Consider the following 24,433-nt stretch of genomic DNA (forward strand, 5'->3'; position numbering starts at 1 on the left):
AGTGCCTGGCACATAGTAGGCACTTCATAAATCCATGTTGATTGATTGATTTTCATGCTGGAAGGAAATGTAGATTGCATCAAGAATCTCATTTTCCAAATTTGGAATAAGATCCAGAGATGTGTTTCACCTGAAGTCACACAGTTTCTTAGAGGCAAAGCTAAGCCCATTAGTTTGTTTTCTTTTTCTCCTAAAACTCTTACTTTCTGTCTTAGTAACAACTCTAAGAAAGGGCCAGACAATCAAGAAGGGAAGGGAAGGGAAGGGAAGGGAAGGGAAGGGAAGGGAATTCCTAGAGAGGAAAGGGAAAGGGAAAGAAGGAAAGAAATTAGAAAAGAAAAAAACCTGTAGATTCCAAAGTCCATTTCTTCCTCAGGACCCCACTGGATGTTACAAAGCCTTGTAGGGAAATCTGGGCTCCAGGGATAGGCACTATAGAAGAGAAGGGAAGGTTGAGGAATGGGCACAGATTTTTCTTGCCAAGGAAAGACCATTAATCCCATAAATTCTCATTTGGAAGCCCTCCCAGTCTCACTGAAGTACCCCATTGGTCACAGGGAACTGGGCCAGCATAAAACTGGGAGCATCTGGCTGAGACACCAGGGAGCTCTGGGAGGGAAAGAGGCCTTCCCCCTCCAACAATTTTACCTTACCCACTCCCCTCTCCCAGACATTCCCACCCTCAGATGGGCTGAGAACCTATGTCCCTGGAAGGATGAGAGAAACCCTCTGCATTGAATGTCAAAAAGGGATAAATCCAAGGCAGACAAGACAAGAGTTTATAAAGAAAGCCCAGTAAAGGAGAGGTTAGTGGACAGCACAGTGTGCCCCCAGCAGCCAAAAGACCTAATTCGGTTTTAGACTGCATTAAGGAACAAACAGGACCTCAAACAAAAAGGAAGATAGTTCTGCTGGACCCTACTCTGACCAGACCGTTTCCAGAGTAGTTAAACCACATCCTGATTATTGTGCTCAGTTCAGGGTGCATTTTAAGAAGAATGCTTCCAAAACTGGAGACTGTCCAGAGAAAGGCACCAGGTCAGTGAGAGAAACCAAAACTATGCCATAAGGGGGTCACTTAAAAGAATTAGAGAGATTTAAGCAGGACAGCAATCTCAGGAGGGACATGATTGGGGTCTTCTAGTATTTAAAGAGCTGTTATAGGGCAACTAGGTGACTCAGTGGATAGAGTCAGGTTTGGAGACAGGAGATCCTGGGTTCAAATTTGGCCTCAGACACTTTCTAAGACTGTGTCTCTGGGCAAGTTACTTAACTCCAACTGTCTAGCCCTTACCATCCTTCTGCCTTGGAACCAATACTTAGAATCAATTTTAAGAGTAAAGATAAAAGATTTTGTTCATTAATAAAGAGCTGTTATGTGAGAAGTGATTATAAAAGATAATTAGAGTCTTATTGTGCTCCAAGAGAACAGAACCAGAACCAAGTGGGCTCAAACAGTAAAAGGGTAGATTTAAACTCAATCAAAAGAAAACCTAGCAGAGCTGTCCAGAGGTAGAATGGGCTGCTTTGACAAGGCTTGACATTTCTAGCCCTGGAAGATGACCACTTGTGGGGGTTGTCAAAGAGGGGGTTCAGGTCTCCAGGGTCAGACTGAGCAGCCTCTGAAGTCTCTTCCTAGGATGAGATAGGTTCTATCTAGAACCCATGATGTTCTTTCTACTCCAAAGTGGCCTATATACTCAGAGACCCTGGCAACGTCAGCACCTTCTGAACGGTGCTGTGGGTGCCCAGCTGAACTGGCAGCCCAGGAAGAAGAGAGCCAAAGGTTTCCAGGGACTGAGGATAGCTAGCAAGGACCTCTCCTGAGCGTCCTGGGACCTGATTTTCTACCTTGAGGGTGAAGGGAGAACCTCCAGGGAAGAGGGAGGAGGGGAAATTGCTGATCTGGGAATTGCTGCATCTCCTGCTAAACAGCTTAATCAGCCAACTCCTCAGCCCCCTCCCCACCACGTGTTTTTACTTGCTCGCCTGTCACGGCTGGACACGGCTGTCAGATTGGAACAGGTGCCGGCCTGTTCCCCCTCTCTGGCCTCTACCACTCAGATCCCCTCCCAGCCCGAAGCTTGGGTACAGAGGGAGGGAGAGACAATGTGCTATCACAGGGTCAAAGGGAAAACATCAGATTCCTTCATACTCTGACGTTCATCAATTCTCTAAATGAGTTATGATGAGGAATATCTTCCTCGTGATGGGAGCTGTCTGCAGTCAGAAGGAGCTGCCTAGGAAGGTTTCACCAAAAGACTTCAAGAGGGCTATGGGCAACTTCTTGTCAGGATTCGAGAGAGGATATAGAAGTTCGAATCTCACCAGGCTCTGACAGCTTTGAGGTTCCCAGAATTTAAGATGAGATCAAAGTCTATAGGAGCCCCATCCTATATCCTAACATCACTGTTTACCCTTTCTTGGGTGGCTTGATATTCAATGGCCCTTTGCCCTAAAAATAGATGTTATAATTAATATTGCTGGTCCCCGAAGAGGATAATAAACCCATTGGGTCCTTGCTGGTTTCTGGGAATAGAGACAGTCTAGTGTGAAGGGAAAAGTGGCGCTAGACTCAGAAGGAGTGGGTTCAAGACCTAATACATGCTTGCTCACCACCCATGAGACTGTGTCACTTACCTCACCTCTAGGTCTCAGGTTTCCTCATTGGAAAAATAAAGAAGATTGTACTAGATGGGCTCTACCATGCTTTCTAGGTCTTATGATTATAAAAACTACATAAGGAAGGAAGTGGTCAATGTGGGTAGTCACAGCCCACAAGAAAGTAGACTGAGGCTGGGAGTTAGAAGATTCGATAGAGGCTGTGCTAAGGAGGATTTAGATAGAAAGGAGAATGTTGGCCAGCTGCCTGGGAAAAGAGACTAAAATTCTGGAACCATGAAATCTGAATGCCCTGAAATCCATTTTCTGGCTCTCTTTTGGACTGGAGCAAGAGCAAAGAGAATTGGGAGGTCTTGGGGCTAGGGCTAGGAATCCATAGAAACTGCTACAAATCATAGCCAGGTTTTCCCCTCCTTTCTCTCTCACTGGCTATTCCCTTCATTTTGTCCCTGTCTAGCCTACCATCTTTCTATTGTCGCCATTCTATTGTTTGATACCTGCCTCTGCTCTCACCTCTCTGTTGTATTCTGTCCCCTCACCTTGCTTTTTAACCTTAGGTCTCTCTCCCCTACCCCTACTCTCTTTTCCCTGCTCATCCCCTATACACAAACTCTCTCCCTTCTCATTCTCATCATCCATAATCCCATTTTCCTTTTGCCAGCTTTTATTTCCCTCTTTCTCTTTCATCATCTGTCTTCCTCTCTCTCTCCCATTCTCCCACTAAGTCTTTCTATGTCCCTTTCTCCCTCCTTTTGCTCTTTTCTTCTCTTTCACTTTCACCCTCTTCTCATCTCCTTCCCCAGTCTTCTCTCCCTCCCCCTTTGCCTTTCTCTCCCATCACCATCTGCCTCAGTGCCCTTTATTCCTCTTCCCCTCCTCCTTCCCCTCCCCCTGACTGCTCTGCTTTGCCCATTGAAGTCCTTGGTTTCCAGAAGCTAAGACTTCAAAAGGAGATCAAAGCCTAGGATCCCCCATCAAAGACCCCTGCTCTGCCAGGAGCAGCCCCTCCTCCATCCCATCCTCTGGGCCAGACACATAATTCTCCCTGACAGGCCAATGTCCTTCTTTCCAGTGCCCATTGGAACCCAATAGGGAGAGAGCCAGGATGGAAGGAGACAAACCAGTAAAAAAGTCATTCCACTCTTCCACCCCAAAGTCAGATTCATAGAATTTTTAGACATGGAATAGACCTTAGACATCATCTAATCTTACACAGTGGTGTAAGACTCAACAGAAATGGATCTCTGGAGGCTACATATTCACCTTGTTATTCAGTTGTCTTAGGCATGTCTGACTCTGTTACCATATTCAGGGTTTTCTTGGCACAGATACTGGAGTAGTTTTCCATCTCCCTCTCAGGTTCATTTTATACATGAGGAAACTGAGGCAAGCAGGGTTATGTGGTCTGTCCAGGGTCGCACAGCTAGTAAGTATTGGATGCCAGATTTGAATTCAAGAAGACTTGACTCTAGGTCTGACACTCTATCCACTGTATACCTAGATGCCCATATATTGACTTAGAAAATTACAAATTGACATTATCTGTGCTGCATTATACTTCTATTTAATTTATCAAACATTTCTCAATTATGTTTTAGCTTGAGTTTTACAGGCTCCAAATCTCATATCTCTAAAAATCCAATTCCCTCATTTTACAGATGAGGCAACTGAGGTAAACAGATGGGAGGTAAATTAATTTGGTCAAGGCCACCCAGGAAGCTCTGTTCCTGGGGTTTCTAGTTTTAAAACTCCACAAGTAAAGCTTCAACCGCCTAGCTCCACACCTCTCTGCCTCTACCCCAATCCCCCCAGTTCTTTTCCTCAGCACAGTATAAAATCCCCACTGAAATCAGAGGACTCTGAGATTTGAATCCCACATTTGACACTAACCTTGTGACCTTAAACAGGACTATACTTGTGATCTTTAACACATAGCCTCATTGGGCCTCGGTTTCCTCATCTGAAAAATGAAGGGGGTAGAAAAGATGATCTCTGAAGTCTCATCCTAGTCTAATACTATGATCCCAGTTTCTCGGGCCTGGGAAGAGGGATGGAGCTTCTTAAAAGAAATTCAGGGTTTGTCTCCAGAGAAAGAGGCTGTCTCTATTAACTAGGATCTAGAGAACCAACCCACACCCCTTTCCCTAACCCCACGGAGGGGACCTGGGAGCTGGCTGGAGATGGGGAATGTGTGGATGACAATGCCACCTCTGCAGAGGCCTCACCACACTGGAATTTGGGTTAATTTGAGCACCTCTGGAGAATTGTCCTGCTGTGTCCCTGACTGAGCAGGCACTATTAATAGACATCTCTTTCATTCTTACTGCATTTTTCTTTCCAAAGCACCTTCACATCTATCATTTCCTTTTATCCTCTCCCCGAGGGAGGAGGTACTGATTATTCACCCCTTCCCAGGTTATAAATGGAGAAACAGAAGCCCAGAGAGGTCAACAAATCTGCCCCCGGTCATGGAAGCTAATCGGGTTTAGAGCTGAGACTAGAGCCTGGGTCTTCTGACTCCCAGCCCCCCCCCAATAATAATAATAGTAACTGTTGACATTTATAGGGCATTTTAACAGTTTATAAAGTACTTTACAAGGCTACCTTGGTTGAACCTTCTAATAACCCTTCATGGTAGATACCATAAGTATGAATTTCCCATTTTACAGATAGGGTAATTGAGGCTCATAGAGGTTAATTGACTAGTCCCTAGTCACATAGCTAATAAATGACTGAACCCCAGATCTAGGTCTTCTGGATTTAAGTTCAATGATCTTTCTACTATACTACACTGTCTCTCTGCCATTTGGTCCTTTTGGCAGGCCCATTCCCTTCCTCAGAACCGGGGCTCTCTAGATGTAGCTCCTGCTTCCCATTATCTCCAAATGAGACCCTGCTTGCCCCATCTGGGCCCAGGGAAAGAAAGCAGGCAGTGCTCACCCAGGACAGGCCTGCCCTCCCTCCCTCCCTTTCCTGCCAGTCTCAGCTGCTTTCTCCTCAGTATCAATAAATCATTGACTACATTTTGCTTTTGATATTTTTAAAGCCTGGCTTTACAATATTTATTGGTGTAGAGAAAAGGGACTAAAGTGGGCAACTTTGGGGAGGGTCTCAGCTTCCTGCCCTCCCTTGCCATTGAACCAAAAGAGCCCCTGGCCCACAATGAGTGGGGCAGGTTTTGCCCAGACCAGGAGGTAGATAGATAGATGAGTGGGGGGAAATAGGACTGAACTCCCCCGGGTAGCCAGGAGAAACAAACAGCATCAAAAATGTATTAGGGAGAGTGTGATTCTTACAAAGAGCTGAGCAGCTCCAGGCCAGTGCAAGGCCTTTCTCATCACTATATTGGAGGGGGCTTTGATTTCCACTTCCCTTTCCAAGGAAGGCTTCTACCCACTAGTTCTGTCCAGGCCTCTGCAGTTGCATCTTTCTCAGACTCAAGCTCCATGGAGGGAGGATTGCAGTGTCAAGGAACCAGAGGGAAAAAGAGACCAGGAGATTTCAGGAAGAAAGCTCAGGAATATAGAAGCTGTCAAATACACTGGCTATGACCCCCTAAATCTGGGTTCAAATCTCTACCTTGTCATTTGTTACCTATGGGGCCCTGGGCAAGTGATTTCACATTTGTCCTAGATCACAGAGCTGGAAGGGACAAGGGAGGACCATTTAAACCAATATCCTGATTTTTCAAATGAAGAAAAGAAGGTAGAGAAGGGCCAGTGAGGATCTCAATGTCAACCATCCAGAGTGGGATTTGAACTTGGGACCCTTGCTACCAGTCTCCATGTTCTCTCCACCACAGCATGAAGCCCCATGATACTTTATTCCCCTTAACTGAAAAAAATGAAGGGACTGCATTAGGTCATTTCTGAATACCTTTGTAGCTTTACATTCTAGGATCCTTTTGCAGATTGCCAACAGTAATGTGAGACAGGGCTCTAAAAGTTCCAAACAGGCTCTTTCTCCATCCTCCATCCCCTCCCCTCAGCTTGCCAGGGGCCTACCCCACCCTTCTTCTGAGAAATCTGGCTCTGGTTGGGGGCAGGGGGTTGGAGGGGGGGGGTAGGAGGAGGAAATAGGACTCTGGGGTGAGCAGCAATATTAAAATGACTTTACCCCTACCCACGTGGGCTCAGAACTAATCAGAGCAGGGTCTCCCCCTAGTGGGTACCATTGGAACAATAAGGATGAAGCTTCAGCCCAGACTAATTGGTTCTTTGCGGGTCACACCAGGATCTGGGGCCTCAAGGGATCTCAATCTGAGCAGAGCAGCAACATCTGACACAAAGACCCCCCCCCCCCACACACACACACACATACACATCCTAGCCTCCTACCAGGGGCAGAACAGCACACTTTCTAGGGACCATTCCACCAATGGAGACCACATTTGGCCATACCATAAGATTCCCACAGATCTGGTAAAGACCCCAAAGGAAATAACCGTTTTCCCCCCTCAACAACGATAGGATTCAAACCTGAAAGGCACTTTAGAAATCATTTGGTCTAATTCCCTCATTTTATAAATGAAGAAACTGAGGTCCACAGAAGTTAAACCATTTACTTAAAGTCACATTGATTATAACTGGCAGATGCACAATTCAAATAGGTTTTCTGGCCCCAAACCCAGAATTCTTTCCTCTACACAATACTGTCTGGCCCTTTGCCTCCTTGGCACATTTGCACCTGATTCCTTAACCTCATCTCTTCTTTCTTCCTCACAGGATTTTGGGATAAACCTGCCTGACATCCTGGTCCCTCCGGAAAAATCTGAGCTGCTTTGAAAGCCAATCTCTGGGACATGTTCTCCACATATCTTCCTACTTGGACCCCTTCTGGCTGAACTTCCCACAGCTTTTATGTTTTCCCCCAACCCCCAGCATCTCAGGATCCTTATATTTGTCTTAAGGAGCAATATGTTAGAAAAGACTAACCACTGCCCCTTCCCTCTCTCACCAAGTAGTTTTCATATTGCTTCCATCCATTTTTCTCAATATTCCCACATCTCAGTGCTGGGCAAGTTCCCTCAGGACATATCCCTATTTCTGTCTCAAACCCTGGAGGATCTCTTAGACTCCCCTCTCATTCCCTGTGAACACATGTGAGATTATGTGAGTGTAATCAGGTGAGCATGCATATGTAAGTCTGTGGGTATATGTGAATAGCTTTGTGTGAGAACATATTTGGATGAGGGCCCACCTGAGTTTCCCATCCTCTAGAGTTCCACTGCTGAGAGTCTCTCTTCCTTCCAAATCACTGCTGACTCCAGACAGCATAGAATACCATCCACCAAAAGTTTCTGCCTGGCTTCCCTGAGATATCTTCAGACCTCTTCTGCTAGACCACTGAGGTCTCATTTGTCAGTTTAGAAAATCACCTCAATGAAATGAATAGACCTAGGTCATCAAGAAACTCCTTTCCTGCCTTGGAAGCAGAGCATGGAAAAGCTTAGACATCTTCTCTCTGGATCATTTATAACATGGAGTCAACAGAAGGGAATCTTCTCTTCTTGGGAAATGGGCCAAAGCCAGGAAGGAATATCCCCTGGACTTCCATCTATCACCAGTCCCAGATCTCGTGAGGAGGCTTCATTGGATGGGCCAGGCCTCTGATGTTGAGACCCAGATTCAGCCTAGAAGGGAATCCATGATCTCTGTTCATTTCTCAACCCCAGGGTTCTATTATTACCTGGTTGTCAGCTGCTATTCAGGATGTGGCATTGAAAGATGCCTAGAGGAGACCCCTTGTATGTTCATATAGACCTAATGTTATGTGTGAAAGTCTCCTATTTCCTCCTCAGATTAGGAAGAAACCAACATAGGAAGTCAATGGATAGAGAAGCTAAGGTCACTAGTGACAACTTCAGCTACCATCTCCCAAGGTCCCAAGGCCTTTGTGCTGTCAGAACTATTGAACAGGGAGTGTCTTTCATCTCTTAGAACTCCCATCTTCTAAGGACCCAAATCCATAGGCCCAGGCCTTGATATGTCTCAGAGGATCACCAGGAAATGCTGAAGGGCACCAAGAAAAGCTAGACCCAAGAGGCCTCTGATCCCCTCAGTATTCCTGTCACTTCCTTTCCTCCCTCCCCAGCCATTAAGGACATTTATTCATACTACCTCAGCTCTGTCTCCAGGAAGCTGGCAGACTCTTCCTGGGGCCATCAGTGTGAACTAGCCAGTAAAGTATCAGAAGCTTCAGCCACAGAGTGCCTAGCACTTCTGCCCACCCAGGCCATCTTATATAGGTCCTGTGACTGGACAGAAAACAAAGCACAAAGAAGGGTGCTACTAGACAGTTCTTTTAAGTCTGGTGGGGGCAGCTTGGTGGCTTAGTGGAGTGAGAGCCAGGCCTAGAGAGGTTCTGAGTTCAAATCTAGCCTCTAATAATAGATATGTGACCCTGGGCAAGTCACTTAACCCCCACTGCCCAGCCCTTACCACCCTTCTGCCTTAGAACCAATATACAGTATTGATTCTAAGACAAAAGATAAGAGTTTAAAAAGAAGAAGAAGATAAAGAGGCCTGGGAATATGGAAAGGACATCTAACTGGTAGTCAAGAGACTCAAGCCCTGGTCCTGGCTCTGCCACTAACTGGCTGTGTGACTTTGCACAAGTCACTTCACTCCTTGGTCCTCAGTTTCTCCCTGTAGAATAGAGGTGGTGACCTTGCAGCTCATTTGATAATAGTCTAAGTCAGTTAGAAAAATGTAGCAACTTAAAATATAGAAAGAATCAGGTTCTGGCTGTCAGGAGGGGTGAATTTTCAAAACTAAAGTGTCCTCCACAATTCAGGTGGGCTACTATTTCCAGAATGACTTAAGGGAGACTGTTCTGTTCTCAAGATGGAAACCATGATTTAGGGGCAAAGTGGCTGAAACAGAGACCTTGGCCACAACAAATAAGAGAGCAGAGAGGTAACAGTGCAAGAGGAGCTGGGGTAGAGATGAATGCTCCCTTCTCCTACCTAGAGTCCTAGGACCCATTCCTATAATCCTCCCTGTCTATATCCCTACCACCCTACTGATCAGATCTTCATTCTAATCCTTATGTCTAGCAATTTATGGTGTGGGAAAAGGCCTTGTCCTTCATACAAGATGGACACCATTGAGGGACATTATTTCTAGTAGCCCTCCTCTACCCTCCTGTCAATGGTACACATGTAAATGTACCCCTGAAAAGGGAGATTTAACCCTGAGGTCCCCTGTCACATTCCTTAGGAAGACATGAAAAGAGATGATCACTAGGAAACTGCAAGGGTTCACTAAAATAAAGTCATGCCAAGCTAACCTCACTTCCTTTTTTGATAGTATTACTAGACTAAATGGATCCAAGGAATACTATAGGTGTAGTATATCACTAGATTAGCAAAACATTTGGCAAGATTTTTCATCCTATTATTTTGGATAAGATAGAAAAATGTGTACTGTACACTTATGTGGATTGGCAACTAATTGGATAGCCAGGTCAAAAGAGTTGACTAATATATTGATATCAGCCTAGAAGGACTCTAACTTTGGGCTTATCTTGTTCAACATTTTTAATCAGTGATTTCAATGAAGAAACTCACAATGAAGACATCAAGCATGCTTATCAAATTTCCCTGTGAATAAGCTAGGAGAAATAATAGCTAATGGGTTTATTTGATCTAACAAATGTTTATCCAGAGCCATCTAGGTTGCTCAGTGGATAGGGAGCCAGGCCTGGAGATGGGAAGTCCTGTGTTCAAATCTGACCTCAGACACTTCCTAGCATGTGACCTTGGGCAAGCCCTTTAATCTCAATTGTCTGGTCCTTGCCATCCTTTTACCTTGGACCTTGGACTTAGTATTGTTTCTAAGAAGGTAAAAATTTGTTTGTTTCTTTTTTTAAAACAAGTCAAGAAATGTTTATGAAATACTTGCCATTTGAAGAGCATAATCTCCCTCCAAAAATCCAATCTTACCATTCCCTTGCTCCATTGGTAGTAAGGATAAAACTTAAATGGCGAAGACACCCAAAGCTGTATTACAGCAAGATTGTGCTGGGCAAATGCATAAAAGAGATGCTAGATTATGTAGGGCAAAGTGGAACTTTACTTGGCAAGCATCCACTTTAGATTTTTGAGGAAAGGTAATTCCGATAGCAGGAAGTTGTAATAAGAGGCTACTGCAAATAGTACAGATGTAGAGTAAAGAAGTCTCCATTTGGAGAGCAGCAGTGGAATTAGAGAAGAAAGGATGCAGGAGATGACAGGGATGTGACTTTTAAAGGAGTTGGTAATTCATTAGTTATAAAAGGTGAAAGAGGAGGATCAAAAGCAAGCTTTCAATCGAAGGTGACTGAGTAAATGATGCTGCCTTGAAGATTGTTCCTTAGGCTTATTTTTATTCAGTTGATCAGTCCTGTCCAACTCTTTGTGACCCCATGAGCTATAGCTATCCATGGGGTTTTCTTGACAGGAATACTAGAGTGGCTCACCATTTCCTTCTCTAATGGATCCAGTGGATCCTTTTGTCAGGCAATCAGAAGTTAAGTGACTTGCCCAGGGTCACACAGCTAGACAGTATCTCAGGCCAGATTTTAAATCAGATCTTCCTGACTCCAGGCCCAGTGCTCTCACCACTGAGTCAAGTTAGTGAAGTTTAAAATATGAATGTGCTAGCATCTGGTTGAAATGGAAAAGAGAAAGAAAGCATGGAAACTAAGAAGGTTGAGGAATAGCATGATCAGCGTGTTAACAGTGACTATGAATATCAAATTCTCAGAAAATGATAGTTGGTCATTTGATCAAGGGGAGAATGACCTCAAAATTGGTAGATAATTGCAACAAGGTTAGAGAGAGGGCAATATAAACAGATTACTTGGACTTTGAAAGAGAAACTGTTATAGAGACATGATGGTGTATCCCCACAGGGGACAAAAGCATAATACTGATTAGTGATTGAGACTGGAGGAAAGTGCCCTCCACAGGAAAGGATGTGAGTCTGAAGGAAGGAATCCGAATGAGAACCAAAGAGGGCAGAAAATGGACCCTCAGGAATCTGGTTTCTGTGGAACATACAATCCAAGGGGCTCAAGAACAGCAGACTGTTCAGGTGACAAGGGATTACAGGAGGAGCAAGAGAAAACAGTCCCAGGTTAGACGACAGGAAGGATATAAGGAGTGTAAATAAGACAACTGCATGTCGGACTCAATGTGTCTCCCCAACCCAAAGCCTTGCCCTTTAATGACAGCTAATGACAGATACACGTTTCCCAAATTAGCTGACCCCAGTGTTTTAAACAGAATGTGAAATGCTGGTGTTCTAGGGAATGGCAGCTGAGATCTCATCCTACTACACTGGGATACTCATGTTGGTGGCAGCTTCAGTACTTCTGATTGGAGAGGGAACTGTGGGTAACAGACTACTGGAAGTCAAAAAGACTTCAATGGATTGGAACATCGAATAAAAATGAAATTTAACTGAAACCATTGTAATGATCTGCATGTGTAGGTTTTGTTTTTGGTAATCAATTCCATAAACATAGGCTGGGAAGGTTGACTTCGTAGAAGTTCATGTGAAAAAAAAAACACATGGGGGGTTTAATTTTCCACAATCAACCAATCGGTCACCTACTATGTTTCAGGCCTCTATCTAGGTGAAGGGAATATAAAAATAAAGACAAAACTGTGCCCTCAGAGCCACAGGGGAGACAGGCATATCACCAAGTATATATAAATAAAATAGATACAAGGCAAACTTGGGGGTAACAGAGGAGAAACTAGAAGCTGGAACCATTGGGAAAGGCCTCATGCAGAAAATGACCATTAAGCGGAGACTTAAAGAAAACCAGGACTTCCAAGAGGCAGAGGTGAGAGGGAGTGCATTCCAGCCTGGGGGACAGCTAGGAGAAGACACAGATGGGCGGCTAGTCTCCTGTGAGAAATAGAGAGAAAATGAGTCTGGCTGGACTCTAGTATAAGGGGGGAAATGTATGGTAAAATTGGGGCCAGATTTGGAAGAGTGTTATATGTCAAACAGAGGAGTTTACATCCAATCCTAGAGAGTACTGGACGCTGCTGGAGTTTGTTAAATGGAGGTGGGGTGGTAGTGTGTGTGATGGGACATGGTTAGAGCTATGCTTTAGGAATATCACTCTGGCAGCTGTGTGCAGCATAGATTAGAGTGGTCAGAGACTTAGGACAAAGGGATCAATTAGAAAGGTAATATTGTTGGTTTTCCTTCATTTTCCAAGAGGATCAATGATATAATGGGGTGATGTCTTGACTTGTGCACAAATTAGACTTAAACTAGACAGAATTACACAAGGTTGTCAGCCTCATTCTTTCTTCCAGTCATCCAATCACTAGGTATAATCTTAGAGGCAAGATGAAAGTCAAGACAATTGTCAATGGCCCAGGATGCAGAATATAACCTTGGCGTCTTCCATGTTTGACCAAGCGCTAAGTGTTCCACGACCATCTGCTTTGGCTACCTTTATGGCCATTGGAATAAATTGCTCTTATCCACCCATTCCATCAGGGACACTCTTCACATCCTTGGGGTAGACACCCTCTAACTCAACAACAGATTTGTGGCCCATCAATTAAGCTTAACCTGGTTTAGCCCATCTGTAGAGATGGTTTACTAGGGTGTGGCCACTGCTAATGCTATATAATTTCTTGGAGCCTCCAGTGAGAGTTGAGAGCCAGGGGAGCACCAGAGGAGGAGGTGCATCCCTGAAAAGGACTGGTATTGTAGAAAATAAAGGTATTATAATAGACTAGGCAAGAGGTGATATGGGACTGAACTAGGGTGGGGTGAAAAGAAAAGGACAGATAAAAGAAATGTAGGGGCAGTCGATGGCTCAGTAGATAGAGAGCCTGGGGTTGGGAGGTTCTAGGTTTAAATCTGGCCTCCGAACACTTCCTAGCTGTACGACCTAGGGTAAGTCATTTAACCTCTACTGCCCAGCCTTTACTGCTCTTCCGCCTTGGAACCAATACACAGTATCAATTCTAAGGCAGAAAGTAAGGGTTTAAAAAATGTAAAGGCAGAAAAATCACAAATTAGCAACTAATTGGATATGGAGGGTGAGAGAGAATGAGAAATGAAGGATGGAACCAAAATTACAAATCTGAGGGACTGGAAGAATAGTATTATCCTTGTCAGAAATAGGGAAGTCCAAAAGAGAGGTGGGTTTGGGGAGGGAAAGTAATGAATTCTATTTTTTAAATGATGAGTGAAATGCCTATGGAACATCTAGTTCAAAATTTACAATTGACAATTGGAAGTGCACCACTAAAGCTCTGGAGAATACCTGGGGCTGAATATAGAGATGTGAAAACATCTGCTTAGAGATGAAAATTAAACAAATGGGAGCTAATGAGGTCATCAGCTCAATAGGAGTCAACACTGTGATATGCTTCTAAAAAAAGGTGAATTTTATCTTAGCTAACATTAAGAGTTCAAGAGAGGTCAATGTTCTGTTCTATTTGGCACCTAACAGACAACATTGGGAATATTCAATTCTCACAGTAGGCACTTAATGAAGGCTTGTTAATTGGTGGAGTAATAATAAAAATAACAATAATAGCAGTTCTTTTTATTTTTTTATTTTTAAATTTTATTTAATTAGATGATTTAGAATAATTTTCCATGGTTACAAGACTCATGTTCCTTCCCTCCCCTCCCCTCACCCCCTCCCATATATGATACACAATTCTGCTAGGTTTAACATGTTAAGGCAGCAGTTCTAAGTATGATCTGGGGACCCCTGAAAGGACCCTTTCAGGGTATTCATGAAATCAAAACTTTTCATAATAATACTAAAACATTTTAATTTTTTAACCCTTATTTTCTAGCTTAGAAACAAGTCTAAGACAGAGGGACTAAGCAAATAAGATCAAGTGACTTGCCCAGAGTCCCAAAGCTAGGAAGTATCTGAGGTCAAATTTAAACCCAACTTCTCCTGATTCCAAGCCTGGCGCTCTATACACCATGCCACTTAGCTGACCCTAAACATTTTAATTTATAATATGATGGTAAATATTGATAGATATAGCTCTCATAGGAACACAGATATCAAGTTGAAAGAAATTCCAGAGACTATCTATGAAGGATCCTTAACATAGTTCTTTAAAAAAAATTTTTGATAACTATCTTTCAATATAATTGGCTTACTCTGCAATCCTTTGTATTTTATTTATATATTTGAAAGTATTATTCTTTCTTTTTAAACCCTTACCTTCCATCTTAGAATCAATACTATGTATTGGTTCCAAGGCTAAAAGAGTGATAATGGCTAGGCAATGGGGGTTAAGTGACTTGCCCAGGGTCACAGAGCTAGGAAGTATCTGAGGCTAGATTTGAACCCAGGTATGTGACTTGCCCAGGGTCAGAAAAGTAGAAACTATCTGAGACCAGATTGGCATCTCAGATCTATCTCTAGGCCTGGCTCTCAATCTGCTAAGTCACCTAGCTGCCCCCTAAAGGTATTATTCTTTAAGGGGATCTATAGGCTTCCCCTAAGGAAGTTAGGCAACTAGGTGACACAGTGGATAGAGTACCAGGCCTGGAGTTGGGAAGACTCTTCCTAAATTCAAATCCCTCCTCAGATACTTAGTAGCTGTATGACCCTGGGCAAGTCACTGAACACTGTTTGCCTCAGTTCCCTCATCATAAAATGATCTGGAGAAGAAATGGCCAACCACTCCAGTATCTTTTCCAAGAAAACCCAAATGGAGTCAGAAAGAGTCAGACCAGACTGAATGACAAAAACACAGACTTCCCCAGACTGTTACAGGAATCTATAACACCATGGTTAAGAATATTTGATCTAGTTCAACCCCCTGATTTGAAAGAAGAGGAAACCGAGCCAAAAAAGGGTAAGTAACGCGCCCAAAGAAGGGGAAGAACAAAAACAAAACTTGTGCAGTGGTGAGGGCTCCAAAGAAATTGGATAGCAAATTCACAATGAAGCCAGTCAGCACAGTTGCTTAACTTTTGTCAGCAGGGTATGGGTGGCATTAAAGAAGACATCCTAGAGTTCCAGTTTACCAAGTCATGAGCCACAACAGGACAAGGGGACAAGTAGCTCTAAGAAAGGACAGGACAGAAAACATATCTGCAAGGTAATAATAAATATATAAACAACAAACGACGTGATCCATTTATGTGTAAATCATATATTATCAACTGTGAGCTAGCATGATGTGAATACAAAGTTGGTCTCAAAGATGAGAAGTCCCAGGTTCAATTATGGCTTCTGAGGCATACTGTGTGACCTTGGATAAATTGGGCTCTCTCAGAGGTTAAGGCAGCACTCTGAGACTATTAGTTGCAGATAAGACGCTGATTACATCCCAAGTTGTCCGTGTCCAATTCTTTGTGACCCAATTTGGGGATTTTTTGGCAAAGATACTGGACTGGTTTCCCACTTCCTTCTCCAGTTCTTTTTACAGATGAGGAAACTGAAGCAAACAGGATGAAGTGACTTGTCCAGGATCACACAGCTAGTAAGTGTCTGAAGCCAGATTTGAACTCAGGAAGATGATTCTTCCTGGCGCTGGCCCTGGCACTCTCTCCATTGTGCCACCTAGCTACTCTAAAATTCCCTATACTGATGAAATCACAGCTCTGGTAAAAAAAAACAGAAAAACACAAAACCAACAACAACAACCTCTTCCCCACCCCTAAACCACAGTTATATAGCGAATATATGCATATTACTACAAAATTATTAAATAAGTTGCCTCATCTAAAAAATGAAAGGTTGGACAAGATGACTTCTCAAGTCCCTTCTAACACTAATGATCTATAGCATAAAAGTAAGAGACTGATTCCTATAAATAAACTTAAAGAAAATATCAAGTTCCTCAATAAATATGTCTTATGTTAAAAAATATATATAACTCATAGTACAAGGCAATTTATAGTAAGCAATTTGTAAGTAGTGCAGTTGATAAATCATATTTATAGATGGGAGTGTGTTGATGTTTAACAAACGGCTTTCCAGCTAGAAAATGTATGCATACAACATCGTTATGTTTAATCCACATTATTAGCATTTCCTCCATCAATTTCTCAAGTCTAAACAATAAAATAATAAATCAAGCTGTGATTTGCTTTGTTTATCAGTTTCCCAGATGTAAATGCTCATTCTGAAAATTTAACAATTGACTTTCACAAGTTGGCCCAAGCTGGCTCCAGCACATTCCTGTAGGGTCGTGATGGTGAACCTATGACACTTGTAGCCATTTTCGATGACGCACAGCCATGTACAGAGAAGTGTGGGGCCACGTGCTTAGAAGGATGTTTTTTTTTTTCTCAAAGTGACACACCACCAGAGTTATGCTTGTTTTTTTGGCAAATTTTGACACACCAAGCTCAAAAGGTTGCCCAATCACTGCTATGGGAAATGGGAATTCTGAGGAACCAAAAGAACCCTTTCAGAGAGTTAGGAAAGGTTTCATGGAGGTCTGGTCTTTCAAGGAAGGGTAGGACTTAGATTGGTAGGGCTTTGAAAGCAGAGGGTATGGTGTGAGAGACTGTGAAGAGGTAGTAATGTTTTGTCTTGATCAGGCAAAAATAAATAGACTTCTTTGGCTAAAGAGGAATGCTTAGTAGGGGAGCAGGGAGAAAAAAATTGGGGAGGTAAGTAGAAGCCAAATTGAAAAATCAACAAGTATTTATTAAGCCCAGAGCATTGAGCTAGGTGCTCCAGAAGATACAAAGTTTAGATAAAACATGAACCTTGCATTCGTGGAATTTATAATTTACTTGGAGAATAAAACAGATAAATATGGAGTGAAATGCTGGCTTTACCCAACCTAGGCCAGTGATGGCAAACCTTTTAGAGACCAAACTGCTCCCTCATGTGGCATGTGAGCCACCCCCCTTACCCTAGACAGGGGAGGGAGGAAGCACTCCCACTGGGCTGCCAGACAGAGGGGCAGGTGAAGTGAAAATGTCCTCAGACTCAGTGGAGAGAGGGAAGGGAGCAACCCCTCCAGCAGGCATGTCATAGGTTTGCCAACATGGACCTAGACCATCACTGGCTACATCTCCCCCCTCAGGGTTCTAGGGATACCCTCCATGGACCAGTGAGGTTCCTCTGATGCCATTAACTCAAACTCTTTATCTGGTATGTTCTCTACAACATCTGTCACCCCAATTACTCCCCGATATCATTGGCCAGTGCCAGTTAGTAATCTCCACAGGATCATTTAACCAGCTGTTATCTCCTCAATATCCTCGGGAAACAATTAACAATTAGCTTTTACAAAGGGATATTGACCGAGAAGATGTAACAAGAAACAGAATATCAAACCAAAATTAATTAATTAAAACCGATTTAAAGTGGACTCACCAAACCTTTCAAGTGAGTTGACAGCAGGCAGAGTTCCAGTGAGGATTGGACTCCCATTGGTCAGTCCTTCTCCCAACCTCTTTACCTATGAATAACTATAATACAAGCTAATGAACAAGTAAGTAGCATATTGGGGGAGAGGGGAGGAAGAGGATAAGGAGTAATAAACACAGGGCTCTCTGGGAGACCCAAGTTGGGGAAAGGTTTGTTGGGACTTTTTCCTAATTGGGTGAATCAAAAAGACTTCATGGAGGAGCATATATTCAAAGTGGGCTTTAAATTCTGGTAGATTTTCAATAAGCAGAAAGTATATTGGCAAAGGTACTGTTCTTGACTTATGAGATTAAATTGATGCCCCTTATTATTTGTGAGACCCTCGGAAAGTTATTTAACTTCTTCATGTCTCAAGTCCTCATTTGTAAAATGGAGTTCATACCACTTGCAGCCTTTATAAAGAAAATGTTTTTGGAAGCTTACCATACAATGAAATATAAGTTATGTTAGTCCAAGCTGAGGGAACTCAAAGAGTAAAGTCCCAGGGGCAGGAAAGGATAGCATATGTTCAGGGGGCAGCATAGCCCAGCTTAGCTGACCTTACAGAGATCATATGGAAGGCTGGAAAGGATTAGGATCATGACAGATTTCAGAGGACCTTGAATGCAAAAACGGGCATGGATTTCATTCGATAACAATGAGAGTCACAGAAGAGTTTTGAAGAGAAGAGTGATATGATTAGAAATTTGTAAAGGGCTTTGAATGTCAGGAAATGAAGTCACTCAGCACCAATAGAGAACACAATGTATGCCGACTCTGTACTAGTCATTTTTAAGTGGGGAGAAAATAATAACTGTAATAATAATCACTTACATTTATATAGCAGTGTTTCATTACCAGAAGACATGAACACTGCCCTCAAGGACCTTATTCATGATTTAAGAGAGGAAATAAGACAAATAAGCCTACAGAAAGTACTCAAGGACACCTACAGAGCAATACGTGAACAAGTTCAAATTCATAACCCATATTGCAAGCTGGCTGCACGAGTAAAGAGTGGGCCTGGAATAAAGGCATTGTGGGGAACTGGAGGGAGGTAATGTGGGCAGGATTCCTGGAGGAGGCAAGTTCTGGCTGCTCTTTGGCAGGCATAAGTTTGGAGAGGACGTCGGTGGACAGAATGGGGAACATTCTTCAGATCTAAAAGTGAGCATGTCTATACAGAAAGGATTAAGAAGGAAGGTATGCCCATGTGCCTTCTTCTTCATGTCTTCTTTCCCAACCTGGAAATTTGTATTGCATGAAAACACTAGAATAAACTATATCATTGTTTACTGTCTAGAGAGGAGAGAAGGAAATGAGGGAGAAAATTTGGATTGCAAAAGGTCAGAAAGTAATTGCTTAAAAAAATTGTTATATAATTTTTAAAAATAATTAACTACTGAATGTCTAAAGAAATAAAAAGAAAGAAATAACATTTTAAAAAGAAGGAAGATATGCTAAGAACCTCACACAAATTTTCCTTTCTTCCCAGACACCATGGGGAGCCACAATGATGCAGAATTGTTGGATTATTTGTCTCTGACTCTAAGAAATCAGATTCAGGGATATCTAGGGAGCCCCGAGGCCAGTCTAGGCAGAAAATCAGGCTTTCTGTGTTTCAGGTGAAGAGACCCACCACAGAGATTCTTCCCAAGATCAGCCCTAATCAATAACAACTAATTAAGAGATTCAGACTCTTAGTGCTGGGAGCCACAGAATATGGAAAATCCCAGTGATATGTGAAAGGTCAAAAAAGGCAGCCTCTTCTATGAATCAGAATCTGAATTGAGCAAAGACTGAGAGTTCCTAATCTCCAGAAACAGAATGCTAATTGGGGATCTTTGGGACAAATTAGCAGGGTACTGGGAGACAGAAGCCCTGAGCTCCCCTAAAGCTAGCACATGTCACCATCTCCTTGGATTTGGGCTGTCTCTCCTGGTATGGTCAGACGGCAGGCAGGCAGGCAGTCTGCCCCCAGGACATATGTCATGTGAGAAAAAGTGATGGTGGAGAGAGGGCAGGACCACAATAGTGATGTTTTTCCCCTAAAGGGGTGGCAGTTCATGAGTGGAGAGAAAGCCTAAGTTTCCCTCTTCTGTTTGAACTTCTGTCCAATGTGCCAGTCCTGAAATGGCACAAATTAACCTTCCCTAATCTCTCCTTGCACTTCACCCCCTACCATTACCAGTGATTTTATTCTCTTCAAATCTTTCCTGAGATTTATATCAGGCATTCAATGAATCTGTCCAGAGCAAAAAGATGTCCCTGCTCTCAAGAAGCTTCTAGTCAGATAGAAAAAGAGAGCACACACATCCAATCGATTCCACTCCTAAAATACCTGTCATTTCTGTCCTTTTCTCTCCACTACCTGGTTTAGACCCTAATACACTTTCCACCTACTTTCCTTCTTCCCCCTCTCCGGTTCTTCACATCACTTCCAATTTAATCTTCTTATGTACCACCATTATCATATCCTTATTGAAAAATCTCCTGGGGCTCTCTATTGTCTACAATATAACATACCAATTCATTAAGTAATATCTAAACTTTGATTGACTAATATCTAAAGTCAATTGATAAACATTTATTTAAGTTCCACTGTGGCCCAGGTACTGTGCATCAGGGACAAAAGCCAAATGATCTCTGCCCTTAAAGAATGTATGTTCCCCCACAATCCAGATTTCTAGGCTTGCTTTACTCTATTCCCCTTCATGAATTCAATCGGAATGTGTTGTTCCCTGATCTATAGCTTTCAAGAGACCTTTCCCAATGCCTGGAACAGCCTCAGTTCCTTCCATCTCTGACTTACCCCTTTGACATCCTTCCCTTTCTTCAAGGCTGAGCTCCAGTGCCATCTACTCCACAGTCTTTCCTGCTGCTCCCACATAAAGGAAACCTCCCTCCTTGAATCTCTGAAGCCATTCTGCCCAATTTGATTAAGCTATTGCTCCTTTCATAAAGTGTCAGAGTTGAAGGGAGACTTCAAAGATTGTCTCTGGGATGAGGAACCTTAATATTCCCAACAGCCTTTGCAGGAACATTACTATGCCTTATGGTTAACTCATTTAGTTTACCATAACTCCACTAAAACCTCCAGGTTTTTTCCACCTGTATTTTTCTATTGGTGCCTCTCTTGTCCTAGACTTGCAAATTGATTTTTTCTTAACCCAAGTGTAAAACTTTATCCTTATTAAATTTCATCTTATTAGATAAAGCCTCAATAAAGAAATTGCCTCAACCCATCAGAATCTTTTGAGATCCTGATTTTGTCATCTGAGTTAGTTGTTCCTATCAGCTTCCTATTATCTACAAATATAATAATCATACATTCTTTACCTTCCTCCAAAATCTAAAAAAAAAAAATGCTGAGCAGAACAATACTCAAAATAGTTTATTGTTACCTAGGAGGACACACTTAAATCTCCTTGAATTAAATTCTTTCATTCACTTAGTTTTTATCTATATTCTACCCATCATTTGTATATACCCATCTGAGGCTGGGAGTATTATTACTTTAGTGGTCCTCTTCCTTGGCATTGTCTCCTGTGACTTACTGGGCATCCTCAGGCCTTCTTTCATTCTCTGTGGTATCTGGTTTAGTGGTGTTAGGGTCCGTTTAGGGGCCAAAGGAACAGAACAGACGCTGCAATCAGCACAGAGAGGTAGTTTATTGTAACACTTCACACGCGCAGGGAGGAACCCAAAGGAAGGTCCTCCTCAAGCAACATTTAAGGCAGGCTTAAATACCCTTGGGGCTGACCATGGAGCTTACTGAGGGTCAATGTGGTTATCACACAGGGTGGAGAGGTCAATGTGGTTATCACACAGGGTTCGTTGGCCTAGGAAGGGTGCTTATCTACACCAGGTTCGTTGGCCTAGTTCCCTTTCAGTGGTTATATGCAAGCCATTTTCTCCTCCTCCCTCCATTTTCCATATAAAGCCTTCTAGATTGAGCACACAAGTCTTCAAATAAATAGCTTCTTTTTGGCCTTCAGTAATTGCATTTCATCTCTAACCAAGACTCTATCTACCATTCTCATATCTATCTACTTCTTTAGACCTCTTTTATAGAAAATAAAGAAGTTGTAGAGGCAGTATTGTATAGTGGGCAGGGCACAGTAAATAGAAGCAAGAAGATCTGTCTTCAAATCACTCCTCAAATAATTACTAGCACTGCAATGCCAGACAAGTTATTTGACTGCTCTGTGCCTTGGTTTCCTCACCTATAAGGTGAAGGATTTGGATTTAATGTCCTGTAAGGTACCTTCTGATTCTAAATCTGTGATTCCATGACTAATATATATATGTATGTATATATATGAGATCAAGAGCAAAAAGGTAACTTCAAGATCATGTGGTCCCACGTTCTCACTTATAGAGGAGGAGGCTGAGATCCATCAAGGGAAAATGACAATTTCTAAAGTTCTTCCTTCTAGCTTGATTGTTCGATAGTTCTATAGCCTTTGGGATAGCCACTATTAGTCCTACAGGGACATGGGTTGATATGTACAGAATTATTTGATGATAGGTATACCTTATTTGTCTCAGCACACTTCCCAGTATGAAAATGTTGAGAAGATCTAAATATTCAGATGAGACCACATGAGAAACATAGGCAAACAAGGCCATACTTAGATGTATCAGTGGTCTAAGCCATGTTGGTATTCCCTCCAACAGATCACAACCAATCCAGGCCCCCTTAACCTGAACAGCATTTGTCCATGCCTTCCAGTGCTCCACAGGAATTGGAAGGTGTCCACTCAAAGGTCATTCTCTTGACACGGCAAGGCTACCAGTGTAGCATGAAGGCTGTCCATTGGTTTCCTTTGTTCTTGCAACATGACCAATTCATCTTTTTTTCCTAGTCTTACATCTCTCCAATGACTTCTTTTTTTTTTAAACCTTTACCTTCTGTCTTGGAGTCAATACTGTGTATTGGCTCCAAGGCAGAAGAGTGGTAAGGGCTAGACAGTGGGGGTTAAGTGACTTGCCCAGGGTCACACAGCTGGGAAGTGTCTGAGGTCAGATTTTAACCCAGGCCTGGTTCTCAATCCACTGAGCCACCCAGCTTCCCCTCTCCAATGACTTCTTTATGACACATGTCTTCTATAATTCTTGTCTTGCATCATGGTACAGCCCACTCATACCCACCCTGTACTTTAGTTGACCATCAACTTCAATTGTGTATTCAATGACTTATGGCCATACATCATCATCAGAAGACTATTATAGTTAAAAACATAGGCTTTTGTTTCAGGGAGAGCCTTGGGTCATTAACTAAGCACTGTATAATTTCCCAAATGCAATGCAGCCCACTTTTCTTTTTCTGGAGTCATCTCATTGTCCATGCTGAATATATGTCCAAGACAAAAACCCCGATAATACTAATTGACCAGCTTTATAGGACACCTAATCTAAACTTATCATTTGCTTTATCCATTTCATTTTTTCACTCTCCATAGTTAGGCTGAACACCTTTGAATAATTTTAGATTTCATGTAGGAGGCTCTCCAATATCCTAAGGTTTAATGTTATCTGAAAACCAGAGCACTGGGAAGACTCCATCATCTATAAGGAATCCCTCCTCCATTTGAACCTGAATTGGACATTCTCCATGACAATGGTAAAATCACTTTCATTGAGCAAGTGTCTCTCTGTTTTAGGCTTCCCTCTATATTTATAATCAGAGGGTCATCAAAGAAAGCTATCTTTGTCATTATCTCTTTTGAGGAATCATTCATGATTTTTACATATGCATAAAAGTTATCTTGTTGGATACGATATTTTAAGACTATGTTTTTCTCTGTTGAGAAAAATGCTTTTTTTTTAGTCAACACACAATAAGCTCAGTGAGATCTTGTATTCTCTGCATATCTCAGTCAATTATGTAACTCTAAAGCTATGCTCTGCTCTAGAGTCTCATTTGTAAAAGCTTGCCTGTTCCCTTCTCATACCTCCACCAAGGACATCCTTGATGCATGTGCAACGTATTCTCATAAAAACTTTGTAGCACAAAGGGCGATAAAAGAATGTCTACCCTTTGATCCAGCCATAGCACTGCTGGGTTTGTACCCCAAAGAGATAATGGACAAAAAGACTTGTACAAAAATATTCATAGCTGCGCTCTTTGTGGTGGCCAAAAATTGGAAAATAAGGGGATGCCCATCAATTGGGGAATGGCTGAACAAACTGTGGTATATGTTGGTGATGGAATACTATTGTGCTCAAAGGAACAATAAAGTGGAGGAATTCCATGTGAACTGGAACAACCTCCAGGAAGTGATGCAGAGCGAGAGGGGCAGAACCAGGAGAACATTGTACACAGAGACAAACACAATGTGGTATAATCGAATATAATGGACTTCTCCATTAGTGGCGGTGTAATGTCCCTGCACAATCTGCAGGGATCAAGGAGAAAAAAAACACTATCCAAAAGCAGAGG

The 24,433-nt window shown here is 42.5% G+C and overlaps 1 protein-coding gene across 1 annotated transcript in view; it reads left to right on the plus strand.

Moving 5' to 3' along the window:
• NECTIN1 (nectin cell adhesion molecule 1) overlaps positions 1-12,073 on the plus strand; it is a 196,345-nt gene extending 184,272 nt beyond the window's left edge. Inside the window, exon 10 of the mRNA XM_007494639.3 lies at positions 7,347-12,073. The gene's annotated coding sequence lies outside the window, so the exon portion shown is untranslated. The remainder of the gene's footprint in view (positions 1-7,346) is intronic.
• Positions 12,074-24,433: the final 12,360 nt, after the last annotated feature.

The sequence above is a fragment of the Monodelphis domestica genome, chromosome 4 (assembly GCF_027887165.1).
Source record: "Monodelphis domestica isolate mMonDom1 chromosome 4, mMonDom1.pri, whole genome shotgun sequence".
Classification (NCBI taxonomy): Eukaryota; Metazoa; Chordata; class Mammalia; order Didelphimorphia; family Didelphidae; genus Monodelphis; species Monodelphis domestica.